Raw genomic sequence first — 18,149 nt, forward strand, 5'->3', positions numbered from 1 at the left:
TTTATTTGTTTTTTTTTTTTTTTTTATATAAAAATTGTATTATACATTTGCATCACAAAAATTTAATAACAATTTACGGACAGTCTTGAATTTGTGACAGTTGAGGACAGTTTTCAGTTTGGCACAGTTGAACACAGGTTGTGGCCCAGAGTAGATCGAGATAAACTGACATGAACTGACAAAAACCTTGGCTGTATATCTTAGGGGTCAGAGCAGCCTTTCTCAACCTTGGCTGTATGTATGTATTTCTGAATTTACTCCCTACTCCCACACAAAAACTCCATAGCCATCATAAAATGACCGAAAAACAAGGTCAAAATGAACCATTTTTATTGTTTACGACTGTTAGTTTTGTATGAAAATAGTATTAAACATTCGTATCACAAAAATAAAGAAAATCAAACCTTTTCTAAACAGAAAATTATGAATTTGTATTATCTCTAATATAAATCTCACCTATCTGTTTAAATGTATGTATGTATGTATGTATGTATATCTGCCTAAAACTTTCGACAGAGGCGACGGATTTTCACGAAATCGGTTTTGAAGCTTGACTCTTCGGACAACAAATATCGAAAAATTGGCTAAAAACATTAATTCCTTCACTCTCAATTGGGCACTTTCCTACAGGGAGGGGTTGCATTTTTTGCTGATATTTTCGAAAGTCATCCCCTCTTTTCGCTTGACTAGCCTTGATTTAAATCTTCGCCACTTCTGGTTTGGCGATGGATGCAACGGCAAAGACGTCACTTATTTTTTCACGCTATTTTCTGCCTTTGTGTTAGAGATTAAAGCCTGCTTGCCTACCACCATTTCTTTTTTTTTTTTGTTCAACACACACCTCTAAAACACCCGGGCAACGCCGAGCACCTACGCTAGTAAAAAATAACGAACAGAAACACCAGAAACATTAACTGTAGCAACACTGCTGATTCATTGAGTCAATCAGTTTGTTTATGTGAGGAGCTATTTCTGACAAGGCTACTCTCATATCGTCATCAACATTCTGGCGATTTCTCGCCTTTGTCTTTATTGCTGCTAAACTTGAGCACCCTGATTCAGTGTTGAAATGAACAAGCACTTGAGTAAGGAGTAAGAATGAACCTGTGAGTTTTATCTAAAAATTAACACCAAAATTTACAAAGAATAGCAGAAGATTGAAGATCAATCGGTTGATCTCTTACTGGGCTGTCGTCTTTTATTTTTGACAGTTCAATAACAAAAAGATCTTATTATCCATTTCTCTGTTGGAATCATGTCTTTTAAAAAGTAGCCAGTGAAATGATTCCTGGAAAGATATCCAAATGGTATGTGATGTCTTCATTTATCCCAAGTAACACTTCAACACTTTTACTAATGACCTCATCCAAATTATTTACCTGCGACTATATAATTTTTTTTACCCCCTAAGGCGTAAATTTACCCCTGGTTGAGAACCTCAGTCTTAGATGGACACCTTCCTCCTATATCATAAGCCAGATTTATAAGGAGTATTCTGTGGGTAATTTTTGGAAATAGGGTATGATTATGAATATTTCCAGTATCAAATAATCCTTATGCACAGTGAAATTTACTTTATTTATGAAAACCAAAGAGGGGAGATATAACATATGAAAAATATTTGGAATCAAGTCTCCCCTTGCTGTTATTTCAGATCATTTGAAACCATAGCAGTAAGTTTTTGTCTCCCCCCCCCCATCAAGGCCAGAATTTTTTGGGAATTATTAGATATTTTGTAATTCATATGTAAAACTAGGGAAACAAATAATTATGACTGTCTCAGAATGATGTTTTTTTTCAGTTAGAGTATGTATAGTAGGTTGAAATGACTTGCTATAGGAGCAGTGCTTATACAGAGTAAGTAGTTTTAACCATTGTACTTCAATCGGTATCATTTACCTAACACAATGAAGAGTTGACCAATTTGAAAATAATGCATGTAAAAATGTAACGTGTCACATTTGAAAATAATACTTAGAAAGATCAACATGTGTTACAATTGAAAATGCTTGTAAAAATATAACGTGTTACATTTGAAAATAATGCCTGTAAAAACACGTGTCACATTTGAAAATAATGCCTGTAAAAACACGTGTCACATTTGAAAATAATGCTTATAAAAAAGTAACGCGTGTCATTTGAAAATGCATATAAATAAAATAACACATTTGACAATAATGCTCGTAGAAAGTGACATGTGTTACATTTAAAAATAATACTTATGCCATCTCGAAACTGGAATCTTAGGAAGATCTCCATGATTCCAGTAATTATAGGAGCAACTGAACTTACGAAAAAGAATTGTGAAAATTACCTGGTAAATATACCTGGTAAACCAAGTGCAAGAGAGATTCAAACAATTGCATGTAAAAGGATGGTCAGAATCTTAAAAAGATCTCTCGGTTGGAATATCTTAGTTAGCAGGTGAATGTTTGGCATCTGGTAGGATGCTACATCTCCAGCTTGAACAAAATAAGAAAATGAAACACACACACACACACAAATGTGACATACGTCACTTGAAAATAATGCTTACAAAACGATTCCTTTAAATGAAATTTTCATTGGTCATGTAATTTATGCACTTTTAGAAATAAGAAAAAAAGATTTCAATTTTATTATAGGGACCTTTAAAATGTCTCACCAATTTTAATTTCTCTATTTAGCTGTAATTTGTAATTAGCTGTGCAAATAAGCCATCCCTTACCATTTAACGTCTACAAGCAAGACTCGTGAAAATGTCATGGAATAAGAAATATATTTAATCAACAAATATTTTGATAAAGCTGACATTTTTATGGATGATGCAAAATAATTTAATTTTTGGACACAAAAATCAACGTGCAGCAAATATGAGTTTATTAACATTTCTATGAAAATAGTGTCCATTGTATTTTAAATACAGAACTGATCCAAATCAGATAAACTAATAAGTACTAATAAATACTCAGAAAGTAATATTGTGCTACATAGTTCAATACACATAATAAAATCACATTGTAAGAGACAATCTTTGATTCATTCCTTCAGTCCAGCACTTCCTGGCAGACAATGTTCATTCTTTTTACCTTTCCTGTTTGTTTTGAATGTTCCCTTTTTTATACATTATGTTTCACTAACTTTTTCTTCTGCGAAGAAGAAGAAGAAGACGAAGAAGAAGAAGAAGAAGAAGAAGAAGAAGAAGAAGAAGAAGAAGAAGAAAGACTGGAGGTTGAAATTACAAGCTTCTTTCTTACACCATCACAACAATGATCATATATGATTATAATAATGATATTCGAAATTGAGGCTACATGAAAAGAGGGACAATCTCATATTCTTGTCCAGGGTTGCCAGATTAGCATTTTTAAAGCTATATTTTGCGAGTTTAACCTTTTTTTTCTAAAGCAGTCAGGTCTTCAAAAATTGTATTTGACCTTTTACAACGTTTGCAGAGACTAATGAAAAGAGGAACAAACAAAATATTATATAGGACTGATTATACGATTAAGGACCAAATTTTCCCTTGACACCATTTTTCTTTTCTTTTCTTTTTTACTTTCGGAATCATTTTGAATTATAAACAAAATATTACACAATTTTTTTTTTTTTTTTAATTAAAAAAAATATTTACAAAACCTCTTCTGCCAACTTTGGAGATTTATAATAAAGGTAAATATTAAGATATTGTATCAAAAGAAATATTTTTTTAATGTTGGATTTTTCGCTATAAAAAATATTCAATTTATCACAAGCCATAAAAAGCCAAAAGTTAAAAAAAAAAAAAAAGAAAAAAAAAGTGTTCTTTTGGTTTTTGCTTACCTGAGGGCCTCAAATATATTTGATGCCATGATTTTAATAAACTTATTTAAATTCATAGAATTTTATTTGCATTAACTTTTAGATGAGGATTCAATCCGTTAGTTATGGATTTTTAGGTAAAAGTCAACGTATTAATATGAAATTTAATTTTGTGAAAAAAATAAAAAAATTTAATCAGATTGTTTTAATGTTCTATCAACATTTCTTGAAACCCTCATTTAATTCTTTAATTTTAAACATTTCAATTAGAATTAAAATTTGTATACGTTACATTTTTATTTTATTCCATCTTTCAATTTATTCCCAGGTGAATATATTAATTTTCTAATATTAAATCCAAATCATTACTTGTGTATTAATTTCTGTTCATATATATTTTAAATTCTTCAGGGATTCCTCTTTTCTCTTTAGACTTCCTATTTTATTAATTTTTAGCATTTAAAAAGTAATAATAAAAAAATAATGGTTGTTTTCGTTTTTTCAAAATGGTTTTATTTAAGGTTTTCACACCCTATTATTCAACGTTGATTACAGATTTCTTCTCTTTCCATCTCAAAAGTTATGGAATGTTCTTTCTCAGATGAAAAGGAATTTTGACTTCAGTAAAAGACAGAAAAAAAAAGGTGATGAAAAACAAAACAAAACAAAACGAAAAAAGACAGTTGCAAAGAAAGCAAAAATTCCTCGAGTGCCGAACTATCTATTTCATGTTCAGAATCCATTAATTCAAAATGACAAGAATATTAACATTTCATTCAAAATTATTTGTATTGCATGTTTATTTCGTAAATTTGTTTCTGTTTCTTCCTTAAATTAAAAAATAAATGTATAATGAAATAAATACAAAAAAAAAAAAATAATAATTCCGGACAAATAGAAAAAAAAGTCCATAATGTGGCCAACAGAAAATGCAAGGAAGACATAATTAAAAAAAAAAATGGCCAAAAGCAGAAATCAAAACGCAGAGAAACTTTGTCTAATTTGAGAATGTCTTCATTTTTTGATTTGTCACATTCTATTGGAGTCTGGTAAATCATGGTTGACAAATCTTAGGTTGGAATTCTCTTCATCATCAACATGGCTAATGGATGCTTCAAAACGTATCTCAGAAAAAGATGGCCATTATATATATATACTAGCAGCAAAAAATATGCAAACGGAGAGAGAATTTTCCACGAAAAAAATAATTTCTTATTCTCATTCTTTAAATCTATTTACCTAAAATTGGGCAGGAGATAATGGTGGTCTAGTGGTTAACGTCACAGACATGACCTGGGTAGTTCCAAGTTCGAATCTTGTTGGTTCCACAAAAATCAGTTTCACTTAGGCTGTTGGCAACATTGATCACTCCAATAAGTATCCAATGTTTTTCTACAAAGGATTCTGACTAGAAAAATACCCGAGAAACCAATGCCAACAATAGTCTTCAAATTCATATATGATATGGTATGAGTACTGCATAATCACTGGTTCCCACTGAATTACCGAATGGCCAAAAGCAGAAATCTGTTCCGTCTGCCTGCTTCCCACCGGACTACAACTTGGATGTGTTAAAGTCCAATGTTAACAAATTCCTAATGAACCGCCCCCTTAAGTAAACACTTTATCAAATCTCCACACTAACGTAAGGTACATGCAATAACCCTTATCCCTGAGTGGCTTCCGGGCCTTGATAAGTGGTGATCACTGCGTAAAAAAAAAAAAAGGCAACATTGAACCTGGTCAGTACTAAATGGGTGACCATTTGGGACTTCCATGTGCTGTATGTGCTCTCCGCTTATCTCGGCATTGTTTCCAATCATCTTGGACTTCTCCTTGCCACTGGACTCAAACAGTGCCAATTCAGGAGAGGTGTGGTTGAGGATTGCACAACCCTTGCCTCACAATTACATGCACAGCTGCCTCTACAGGGGGTATCCTTTGTCTTTCAAGACTGAACGAAGGAGTCGATCGAAACAAAACCATATGACATAATGAATAAAGGGTAAAGTTGGTAAAGAGGTGATCTTTTTTTTTTTTTTTTTTTTTTTTACACGGTGATCACCACTTATCAAGGCCTGGAAGCCACTCAGGGATAAGGGTTATTGCAAGTACAGTAAGTTAGTGTGGAGATTTGATGAAGTGTTTACTTAAGGGGGCGGTTCATTAGGAATTTGTTAACGTTGGACTTGAAGACATCCAAGTTGTAGCCAGGTGGGAAGCAGGCAGACGGAACAGAGTTCCACAGGCGTGCAGTTCTAAGAAAGAAGCTTTGAAATGATATGAGAAAATAACACAGGGATACTTGCGAAAATATATGTACATTGTATTTTTGATTAAACTGAACATTTAGAGATTTTTAACGAATCAAAATCAGTAATATAGGAATCGTCTCATCGTTAATGTAAGCATATACACATACCTAACTTTATATCGTCAACATCATATTGTATAGATCCAAAGATTTTATTATAGCCATTAGGTTTCCCCAATACTTTTCTAATCAGAATCATTTGTAGAAAGACATCAGGTACTTACAAGTGTAACCACCACATGAAGGTTGCCAACATCTTAAAAGTAACAGGTTTGTAGAAAAGGCTAGATTCAAACTTGGGAACCCAGGTCGTCACTGTGTCATTAACCATTAGACCACCATCACCTCCCACCTAATTTTATATAAATAGAGATAAAGAATAAGGAATGTCGAAAATTCTTCCTCTGTTTGCATTTTTTTTGTTTCTATTATATATATATATATATATATATATATATTAGCGATTTTGTGTACTAATTTGGAAAGAAAATACTGATCCTCTCCTCGGAAACTTATGTCAAGAAGAATTGTGTGTATGTCCGAAGAAGAATAGGGAGGAAGGCCTCATGATAAAAGAACAAATACTACACTACTCATCTAATTGAGAGAATAATGCTTGATAGGATGGTCTCACAATAATAGAACAGGTACTGCACTATCTCTCTCCAGAAAAGGGGATTCTAATTTCCAGGAAGATGGTATCATGACCAGAGAACAGATACTACACTATCTTCTAGTGTTGAAAATGGAAAAGACATTACTCAGAAATAATAAACTCAACTGAGCATTACCAAATTGCAGAATGATAGAATTAATGGAAGCAAAAATATTGTATCAGCTTCAGACAGACAGATACAAAATCTCCATTAGTAAGAGATGCACAACATTCGGACTTAAATTGTTATTTATTTCTAATGTCTGATAATGCAATAGAAGTATAAATAGTATTTTGACTTCAGACAAACATACAGAATCTCCATTCATAATCAAGATTATTAATAAAAGTACAAGTTGAGTTGCTGACACCAACAGCCTTACTTATTTAAACATGTTAATGCTCAGTTTTAATTATTTATGCACACTAATGTTCACTCCCTTACTCGTTTACGCAGACTGGTGTGCACTGCCTTATTCGTTTATGCAGACTGGTGTGCACTGCCTTACTCGTTTACGCAGACTGGTGTGCACTGCCTTACTTGTTTACGCAGACTGGTGTGCACTGGCTTATTTACACAGACTTGTGTGCATTGCTTTAATTTTTTACACATACATCAAAATCCTTATTTATACTAATACCTACACACATACTGACATTAACAACTTTACTTATATCAACATATACTAACATTAAGTCTTATAAACACACATTGACACTAACAGTGTTATTTACATCAACATATACTATAGTCAAAAGCCTTATATATCATAATTTAGGAATTTAAAATTTGTGATTTGAAAAAGTTAAATTTCAAACACAGAAATTTTATTGTATGCAAGACAAAGAATACAGTATAGTAAAATATATTTCCTTAACCCATGAGTTTTCGATGTTTATACATCTCCTTGGGGGGAAAAATATTAGCAAATATATATATACACATCAATAACCATACAACCTTACTTATACATTTTAATACCAACGGTTTTAAAAAGTTTTAATAATTAAAACTTAAATACAGAATCCAATGCTCTCAAAATCTTACACTTTTCGACACATAAACATTTTTAATAACACCTACTGCTACAATAATTGCAGGAAAATAAAAAAGAAAACAATCGTTCATATCAGTCGTGATTTCCACCCATGTCTGCATTTTTTTCCCCTTCCGTTTCTATTCTTATTCCAATCGGTGTGCCATTCTAATGTCAAAAGGTTGTCACAGGAAGCCGCGTAATTATATTTATACCTGTCGTGTCTTTTTTTCTGCGTTATAAAATGAACATTTTTGTCGTGAAAGTTCACAAATAGACAGTGAAAACATTTTTTTTTTTGTTTCGTCGATAAAATTCATGCCTTCAGCGGCAAATATAGGAAAATAAAATTAAAAAAAAAAGCAAAACATTTATTTTCGTTACATTAACTGTTTTGCACTAGAAAGCTAAATGAAGCTTTTTATTTAAATTTTGAATCCAGTGACCCCAAAACAAGTTGCATTTATCTATTTTACTGTATATTATAATACACTAGCAGCAAGACCCGACATTGTCCGGGATTGAATGAGGATCAACAAATATTTCACCCTCCCATACTTTTATTATAACTGAAATCAATAAAATAGCCAATTTTTAAATCAAATGGATTGATTGCCTGCAGTAGTCGAGGATCCATTGCAGTGTACCAGGGGAAAGCATCATAGTGACTTAGTCCACAATACATTGCACTGTAGAGAACCTACTGTTGATTTTATAAAGTTATTTTTATATACAGGATGTCCTACTTAAAAGTAGCCCAGAAAATGTAGTAGAGAGGAGGAACATTCTTTTATTGTTTAAATTATTTGTACTGCTATAAAAGATGCTGGAAGTGCTCCCCGTTGACATCTATGCATTTCTGGGCACGTTTAACAACGTTTGCAGATACTGCAATTCTCTATCTATATAAGAGCCAGGTACGTCCAAGGATGGAATACTGTTGCCACATCTGGGCAGGAGCAGCTAGAAAGACCTTGTCCTGCCTTGATAGAGTTCAAAATAGACTTTGTAGCCTCGTAGGAGATGTCCTTTTCTCTTCACTGCAACCTCTATCTCACAGAAGAGATGTTGCGAGCTTGTCTCTGATGTATCGTTATTTTCATGGAAAGTGTTCGACTGAGCTTCACTCTATGGTCCCCCCTCGCCAAATTTCACAAGAAACACTCGTCTAGCTGTACACACTATCAATAATTTCCCCCACTCTTTATCTGTACCTAAACCTAAACGTAGATTCCATGAACAAATCTATCTCTGCTCTATCGGTATTTTCATGACATGCGCTCGACTGAGCTTCAATCTATGGTCTCCGCCTGCAAAACATTCACAAAAAGCACTCGTCTATCTGCAACCACTGTTAAAAATTTCTCCCACTCCGTATCTGTTCTTAAATCTAAACGCAATAGTTTCCCTTTCTCTCACCCCCTCTACCTAAAACTAAACGAAACTTCCATATGCAAAGTTTCTTTCCTAGAACTGCTCACCTGTGAGGCTGCTTCCCAGCTGACTACAGCATGGTCGTTTTCAAGTCCAATGTAAACACGTTCTTGTTGAGCGGTCCTGTTAAATAATCAGATTCTGTTCAATTTCTTCTACTACTGATCATTACAGTGTTGTTTCAACGACCATCTTATGCTAATTAAATCTTATCCTCGGATGGCCTTCAAGCCTTGATAAGTCGAGACTTTCTTGTTTAAAAAAAGAAGGAAAAACCCAACTTATGTGAGTTTTCCAACACGACAAACACTGATAATCACTTTGGTAAAATTATTCTTGATGCAACAAGTGCAGAATACTGTACACAAATGCATAATCAAAGTACAGGGTGGCCCACTTAAAAGTAGCCCAGAAAATGTAGTAGAGAGGAGGAACATTCTTTTATTGTTTAAATTATTTGTACTGTTATAAAAGATGCTGGCAGTGCCCCCCGTTGACATCTATGCATTTCTGGGCACGTTTAACAACGTTTGCAGATACTGCCTGTAGATCTCCGGTGATTCTCCTGATAGTGTTGGTAATGTTCAACTTTAGTTGGTCTAGATTGTGCGGATTACTTGTAGAAACTTTGTATTTTACAGTCACATAACATAAAGATCACATGATGACAAGTCTGGAGAGCATGGTAGCCATAACCCTTTGCTTATTGTTCTCTCTTTCATAAACATGTCATGAACTCGTATCATTGATCTGTGAGACGTGTGGCATGTAGCGCCATCTTGTTGGAAAAAGAATTGCATTTTGTCTTGTGGTGTCAGTTGGTCGTTAAGAGAATGATTAGAGAGATTGCGCTACTTTTAAGTGGGACACCCTGTATAACGGTTTGAATTAAAGTTTAAAATGCAAAAGTCAAGTATCACAGTTCAATTGTGCTCTAAGCAAAAACATTTATTGCAAACGTGCTCCAGTCTTATCAAAGAATCTACTCTTGATTTTATATGCTTAGCCTTTTCTGCTTGTGTGGTGATAAAACTTCTTGAATGCAATTGTGATGTTTTGCTATATAAGGCATAACTTTGGTCAAAATCTGACTTAATTAGTATTCTTTTTATTATAAATTTTTAATATTTATTGGAGGCATTCTGCTTCAAAACCTATATAAGAACACTCCCAGACGCACCAAGTACATATGTGTGAAAAAAAAAAAAAAAATTGGCTCAGCCATTCTGGAGTCCAGAGGGATAACAAAGTAAATAAGTAACGCAGTAAGCATTAGTATGCGTAAATAAATCAGACATTGTAAGAGAATCATTAATTTACTCCTTCAGTCCAGCATCTCTTAGCAGACAATGTTCGTTTAGTGCCTTGTTTCTTTCGAATGTTCCCTTTTTCACGTAATGTTTTGCTTACGTCTTTCTTCAGTGAAATAACTATAGGTTCCTTTCTCAACAGTGACCATATATTATTATAATAATGATATTCGTAAACAAGAGTATATCAAAGAAAGGTCAATTTCATTTTTTTTTCAGGGTTGCCAGATTGGCCTTTTTACTGAAGCAGTTTGGTCTTTAAAAATTGTATCTGTGTTTTTTCAAAGTATAACATACAGGAACAAACAATCAGAATATTATATAGATTATTATTTATCTATTTATTGGCTTATTTATTTATACATATTATACAGAGTGTTCGAAAAGTCTTAGGCACAAGATGAATATCTGAAGAACTATGATATAAAAACGCATCTGGTATATTAAGAAAACTTGTAATTTCAAGTTTTTCATGGTATGTTCAAATATGTTCAATGTGATACCCATTGGTCACACGACACACATCAAGCCGATAGTCCAATTCTTTGTCAAATGCGCCCCAGCATTGTGTTGTCAATGGTTGCAACAGCTTCTGTTATTTAGGTGTTTAGCTCATCCACATCTCTTGGAATGGGAGGCACACAGATCAGTCCTTTCACAACCCCCCCCCCCACCAAAAAAAAATCGCAGGGTGTGAGATCTGGAGATTTGGGAGGCCAGGGTATGAGATCATGATCATCTTGCCCAGATCCTTCAATCCATCTGTTTGTGGTGTTCAGAAACGGTCTAACCCTAAGGCTCGAGTGTGGTGGTGCCCCATCAATTACCTTACAAAAAACTTCATGCATTTAGCTTTAAAATGGCACCACTTTCATGTTAAGCAGGTATGAGGACTTGAAATGTATCCCAAGACTTTTGGAACACTCTGTATTATGATTTTTTTTTAAATCTATATATTAGCGAAACAGTAACTAGATTGTGTCGACATTTTGTTATTGGGCAAGTGGTATTTTCCACTAGAAAGCCATGAACTTAATAACTGTGCTGTTTTTAAATTGCCAAAAAAAACAGCTAAATGGTAAGCAGCTGATGTTTTCTATTTATCAATTTCTTTTTTATTTCGTTGTTGTATACGTGAAATCACTTTTGTAATTGTGAATTATCTAGAAAATATAATATGAATAAATAAGAATATTTATTAATTCCTAAAAAAACTACACAAATAATTAAACTAAATAAATTATATTAAATCAATGTAATATATATATATATATATATATATATATATATATATATATATACTGCATAATTGCGTTGACACACCGGTTCTCGTCAGATCACCGAAGTTAAGCAACTTTGAGCCTGGTTAGTACCAGATGGGTGACCATTTGGGAATTCTAGGTGCTGTATGTGCTCTCTGCTTATCTCGGCATTTGTTCCCAGTCGTCCTGTACATACACTTCACTTGTCACTGGTAAGTAACAATGTCGACCCAGGAGAGGTGTGGTAGGAGATTGGGCACCTCCTGCCACAAAAATTCATGCACAGGCACCCCGGGTATCCATAGTCTATCAATGACTAAAGGCGTCCTTTATATATATATATATATATATATATATAATGATATTAATTTTTGTATGGATCTTTATTATGATAGGGTGCAACGAACTAAGTGTTACGGTATACATTCGATGCACAATTAATAATTAATGCAAAATTGAGCACAAATTTAAATTGCTGTATCTAATTTATTGAGCGTTTTATCATCTGGATACTTTCAAATATAAAGAGAAATATTATCTTAAATATTATATCTTAAATTTTGTATAGACCCTTGTTAAGATAAAGTGCAGTGTATTATTTTCTTTATTTGCAATAAAAATCATTTGAAATAGAAATATATAAATATACGTTTTCTTTTAAATAATTTTTTATTGCAAATAAAGAATATATATAACTACTTCATTTAATCACATAAATTAATATACGAAAGTATAAATCTATGCATAAACTTTAAGTATTTACTTCAACAGTGCTCAATATGTAGGTAGTAAGTTATAAAATATATATGGTGATTAAGCTACACAGAATATTCCGTGTTTCATCCATGCTAGGATTACTCAGCCTGAGGAATCCTAGCATGGATGAAACACGGAATATTCTGTGTAGCTTAATCACCATATATATTTTATAACTTACTATATATATATGTGTGTATAGATGTGTATATATATATATATATATATATATATATATATATATATACACACTTTTCTTTTTTTTTTTAGCAATAAAAATCATTTAAAATTCATGTACTCCATACTGCAAATCGAGTCAGCAAGGATTTAAATTGAACCCTCGCCCTTTATGGCATTCAGCTAAAAAGTTAACCCATCAGCAATCACACACCAATTCATTTTGGCCATCATTTTTGACCCCCCCTTCCATTAGTACAGCTGCACTTAAAAATCCAGTGAAGCCGATCATTATATTGTAAATATCAATCATGATTGTCAACACTGCGTTGTTTACAGTGTCTTTGTCCATTGAGGTGGGATAAATTGTGGCGCATGAACGGATCAGCTGCAATACGAAATGTCAGCGAGTAAAGCTTTTCTCCCACAATAAATAAATGCAAAAAAAGTGTCAGCCATTAAGCAATCTGATGAAGTGTTGCCTACCACTGTCTATGTTTTATCAACATCCGTCAGGAATGTTCGGCAATTTGCCCGCATCTAAATTCTCATCTTTTTGACTGCTTTACCACCAAATACGAACGAAAATAGGTTTTCTTCATACATTCAGCACATTTAGCGATAAAATGGAATCTTGCAGATCTTATTTTTTATATCGCTAATTTGCCCCAAACAAGGCACAGTGCTACTAATTCGTAAGCGGCTACTATTTGGGACCAGATTTGGAGGGATAATATTAAGGGAGTTGGGCAACGAGATGTTTGTTCACATTACATTTGAACTTCTGAGCACAGTCAGGGAAGCAGTAGCCCGGGAGGGAATTCCAAGGTCTACCAGTTTGAAAAAAAAATTTATTCAAGTAGAAAGCTTTACAACATCTACAGATCTCTACAGTGTAGGGATGGGATTTTGCTGTTTGTCGGGAATATTTACATGTTGGGTTTGTCAGGGATATTTACATTGAGGTGGCACCAGTGCTTTAGTTTGTCTGAGCACTAACTATTAAAGTGCTTGTAAAAACAGGCACAGGGATGCCATATTTTGGTGATGTGACAGCGGTTGGAGGTTGGCATCCTTTTTTTTTTTAACCGGCTCTAGGAGCAAGAGACTAGTGGCAGATGTTCCAGCCCAGATGTAACTACAATACTCCAATTTAATGTCGAATACAGTAATTTTGGAAAAAGTTTTTATTATTAAAGCTTTTTTTTCATCTTCAAATATTTAAATATTTATTCATGGTATTTGGTTTGTTTGTTTTGTAGAAGGAAAGTGTTTTTAGTTATGACTTTGCTGAAGATGATTGAATTTTGCAAATGGAATGGAAAAACAAAATAACATCAATGTTTTGTGCATTTAAGCCAGGAAGCTGACATCTTCAAACAATCTGATCTGTTAGCACCAAGGAAAACATGGTGGTGGGGGGAGTAATAAGGATGCACATGAGAGAAATATACAATTGATCAGAACTATGTCAGTTTTGAAGTTAAAGATGTTCGATTCATGTAAGCATGTAAAACAGACGACAAAATAATGAGGAAGCCTATCTGTGCCTAAACCTAAATGAGGATTCCATAAACAAAGCTTCTTTCTTAGAACTGCACACCTGTGGAACTCTGTCCCGTTTCCCTGCTTTCCAGCTGACTACAATGTGGTCATCTTCAAGTCCAACATAAACAAATTCTTGATGAACCGTCCCCTTAAGCAATCCAATTTACCAAATTTCCACTACTAACGATTACTATGATATTGCTCCATTGACTACCGTATACTCATTAACCCTTATCCTCGAGTGGCCTTCGGGCATTGATAAATAGTGATTTCTTTGTAAAAAAAAAAAAAAAAAAAAAAAAAAAGGACAAACATGTATAAACACCCGTGCATCAAGAACTTGTATGTAAAAAAAGAATGTTATTCGGTTTATTGATCGCTCATTAGTAAAAACAGGAGAAACAATATATATATATTATTCCTTATTGGAATTTTTATTTTTTTTTTTTTAACAGGAGAAACAAATCGTCAATTAATGAAATGCTTGTTAGTAAAGTAATATGCAAATCAGTTTTTCTTCCAATATTGGACACATGTACATCGTCAGTCTATTAGAAGGCATTTCTTCTTTTATTAGAAAACTCACACCTGTCAGTATCCTATATCTCTACAAAGCCACCATCTGTCTGTGCATGGCGATTATTGCTACATTTGCTCCAAGAACTAGTCTCTCCCTCTTAGGGTCCAAACCAGAACTCCTAATCTAATACGTCTCATACTATTAACCAAGTCCAGACCATGTCTTATCACCACAATGTTGTGTCCTTGTTTTTTTTTTTTGTTTTTACTAGAGGAGGCATCGCTTATCAAGGTCCAAAGGCCACTCAAGGATAAAGGTTAATGAGTCACATGATTATTGGTGATGGGGGGGGGAATGAGGTAGGATTTAATTATAAACACCCACACATATCTGTAATGTAGTCGGTAATCTTCTTCAATGGTGTCATTACATGTTAATGGGTTCAACACATTGCATGCAGAAACAGTCGCAAAGGAAAAAGAAGGAAATTCGACTCTACTTTTTTCTCTAGATGAAATAAAAGGAATTTATTCATGGTACTTTCCAAACAACGCCATGTAATTAACAAAACTGCTCTGTTGAACACATGCTTTTTCTTCTCCCGAATTGACATATCTGCTTGTCCTGTTGCCAGAAGAGAGATTGTTAATCAAGGTTCAAAGACCACTCAAGGATAAAGGTTCATGAGTGTCAAGTGACCTGCGAGATAACACCATGATGGATCTTATGTAGGGTTTTATTACAAACACCCACATGTAAAAATCTTGAGTTTACTTTTGGAAACCGCATAACTCTCGCTTCCCTTACTTTGTCCTTTAGTCCTCACATTCCATAAACGATGTTTCTGACAAAGAGGGAAGAATTGCTGTTTTCTGGGCCAGAATCTATTCCATCTAACACTTATCATTGGCAAATTTTTTATTCTGAAGTACTTTTTTTTAGTTCCTTACACCAAGTGGTTTCATGACTTGTCTGGAGCGATTTCCATTAAAAAAAAATCACATCAGCATTATTAAGATATAAAAAAAAAAACTTACATTTTAAAATTTAATAAATTAAAAGTTTTTTTATATTTTTTATGCTTTGTCTTACATAAGTAGAATGACAATATACATGTTAATTACCTTACCCCTAGCCCCTCTCCCTTCCACAACAAAATTAAAGAATGTACATGTCAAAGAACAGTTGTAAGCTAGGCCTTCTTGGCCTTTTGGCCAAAAGTGTAGTATCTGTTCCGGCAGATGCTGCAAGCTATGACTAGCTATGACTAGCTATGACCAGATGTGGGGGCAACCCCACATGCCTGACCTTTAACCAGCTCCCATTTCCCACCTCTCGGGAGCTGGTCCTCTTTTTCCCTTCCCCCTCCCTTCACTCCTCACATTAAAAATTGGCCTTGTGCCTAATTTGCTCGGTGGGGGAGCAAATAAATACCATCTGTTCCGACAGATGCTGCAAGCTATGACTAGCTATGACTAGCAAAGACCAGATGTGGGGGCAACCCCACATGCCTGACCATTAACCAGCTCCCATTTCCCACCTCTCGGGAGCTGGTCCCCTTTTTCCCTTCCCCCTCCCTTCACTCCTCACATTAAAAATCGGCCTTGTGCCTAATTTGCTCGGTGGGGGAGCAAATAAATACCATCTGTTCCGACAGATACTGCAAGCAAAGACCATATATGGGGGCGACCCCACATATAAGACCTTGGTCAATGTAGGGCCAACCCTTCATACCAATTGTCACTATCCAGCTCCCCTACTCCCCGGGGAGTTGGTCCCCATTTCCCCTTCACTCCTCACATTAAAAATCGGCCTTGTGCCTAATTTGCTCGGTGGGGGAGCAAATAAATATGTTCTTGGCCTTTTGGCCAAGATCAAAGTGTAGTATCTGTTCCGGCAGATACTGCACTTAAGATAATTTGTACCAGTCAATGGAGGGGAAACCCTCTATACTGGGACAATTATTATTTTTGGTAACCAGAGTGACCCCTTTTAGGGGAGCTGGTTTTTACCTCACATTAAAAACGGCCTTGTGCCTAATTTGCTCAGTGGGGGAGCAAATAAATACCATCTGTTCCGATAGATACTGCAAGCTATGACTAGCTATGACTAGCAAAGACCAGATGTGGGGGCAACCCCACATGCCTGACCTTTAACCAGCTCCCATTTCCCACCTCTCGGGAGCTGGTCCCCTTTTTCCCTTCCCCCTCCCTTCACTCCTCACATTAAAAATTGGCCTTGTGCCTAATTTGCTCAGTGGGAGAGCAAATAAATACCATCTGTTCTTCAGATGCTGCACTTCCATTTCTTGTTCTCTTTCGGTGGAGGAGCAGTCCTTCATGACTGAGACAATTTTTTATTTTTGTACCTTTTCTCCACGTTAAAAAACGACCCTTGTGTCTAACTCTGTCCCGTGGGGAGGCATAGTAAATAGGTACTCTTGATGTTCCTATGGTAGCTTGTCATGGTGAGAATGAGCGCCTGGGCTTAGAATCGCTGTCCATATCAATTAAAATCCAGACAGAATATATTAGGTTGAAAACAGTGTTCTTGTGGAATTTTTAATTTTGATTTCAAATGATGTATTTTTAAATAAGTTTTCGTTATACTAACTTTACTTTATTTATCATTTTAAAGAGCGTATTTTCACTCTATCTAATCGTTTAAATTACACTTGTTTAAAAACAATTATGTCACCTTTTCAGAATGTTGAATACAAGATGGAAAAAAATCAAATTCGCACAATTTACTTATTTCAATTCAAGCTAGGCCAAAAAGCTGCTGAAACAATGAAGCTTTTGGCTCAGGAACCATTACTGGATGCATCGCACAATGGTAGTTTAAGAAAGTTTATTGTGGTGATGAGAGTTTTGAAGATGATGAGTGTAGTCGTCGGCCATCAGAGGTTAACAACGATCAATTAAGAGCCTTAGTTGAAGCCAATCCATGCACAACTGGTCGAGAACTTGCTTCTAAATTGGACACAACGTATACAACGATTTCCAACCACTTGTGAGATTGGAAAGACAAAAAAAAACAAAAAACTTGATAAATGGGTGCCTAACAAATTGAACGACAACCAAAAGAAATGCCGTTATGAAGTGTCATCTTCCCTTCTTTTAAGGAACAAGAACAACCCGTTTTCTGACCAGGTTGTGACTTGCGATGAAAAGAGAGTTCTTTACGACAACCGGCAACACTCAGCTGAGTGGTTAGATGCAGACAAAGCTCCATGATACTTCCCAAAACCAGATGCACCAAAGGAAGGTCATGCTGACTGTTTGGTGTTCTGCGATTGGTCTCATCAATTACAGTTTTGTGAATGCAGGCGAAACTATTACGGTGAAGAAGTACTG

General features: G+C 34.7%; 1 protein-coding gene and 2 pseudogenes across 1 annotated transcript in view; 2 read left to right on the forward strand and 1 right to left on the reverse strand.

The window, feature by feature from the left end:
• The window catches only part of LOC145249496 (putative ATP-dependent RNA helicase DDX49), a 619,310-nt gene that overhangs the window by 54,363 nt on the left and 546,798 nt on the right, over nucleotides 1-18,149 (reverse strand). The window lies entirely within an intron of this gene.
• Nucleotides 11,827-11,943, forward strand: LOC145249926 (5S ribosomal RNA; annotated as a pseudogene).
• LOC145249830 (U2 spliceosomal RNA) lies at nucleotides 16,642-16,786 on the forward strand (annotated as a pseudogene).

Source organism: Euprymna scolopes, chromosome 28, assembly GCF_053919585.1.
Source record: "Euprymna scolopes isolate OS-2025 chromosome 28, ASM5391958v1, whole genome shotgun sequence".
Classification (NCBI taxonomy): domain Eukaryota; kingdom Metazoa; phylum Mollusca; class Cephalopoda; order Sepiida; family Sepiolidae; genus Euprymna; species Euprymna scolopes.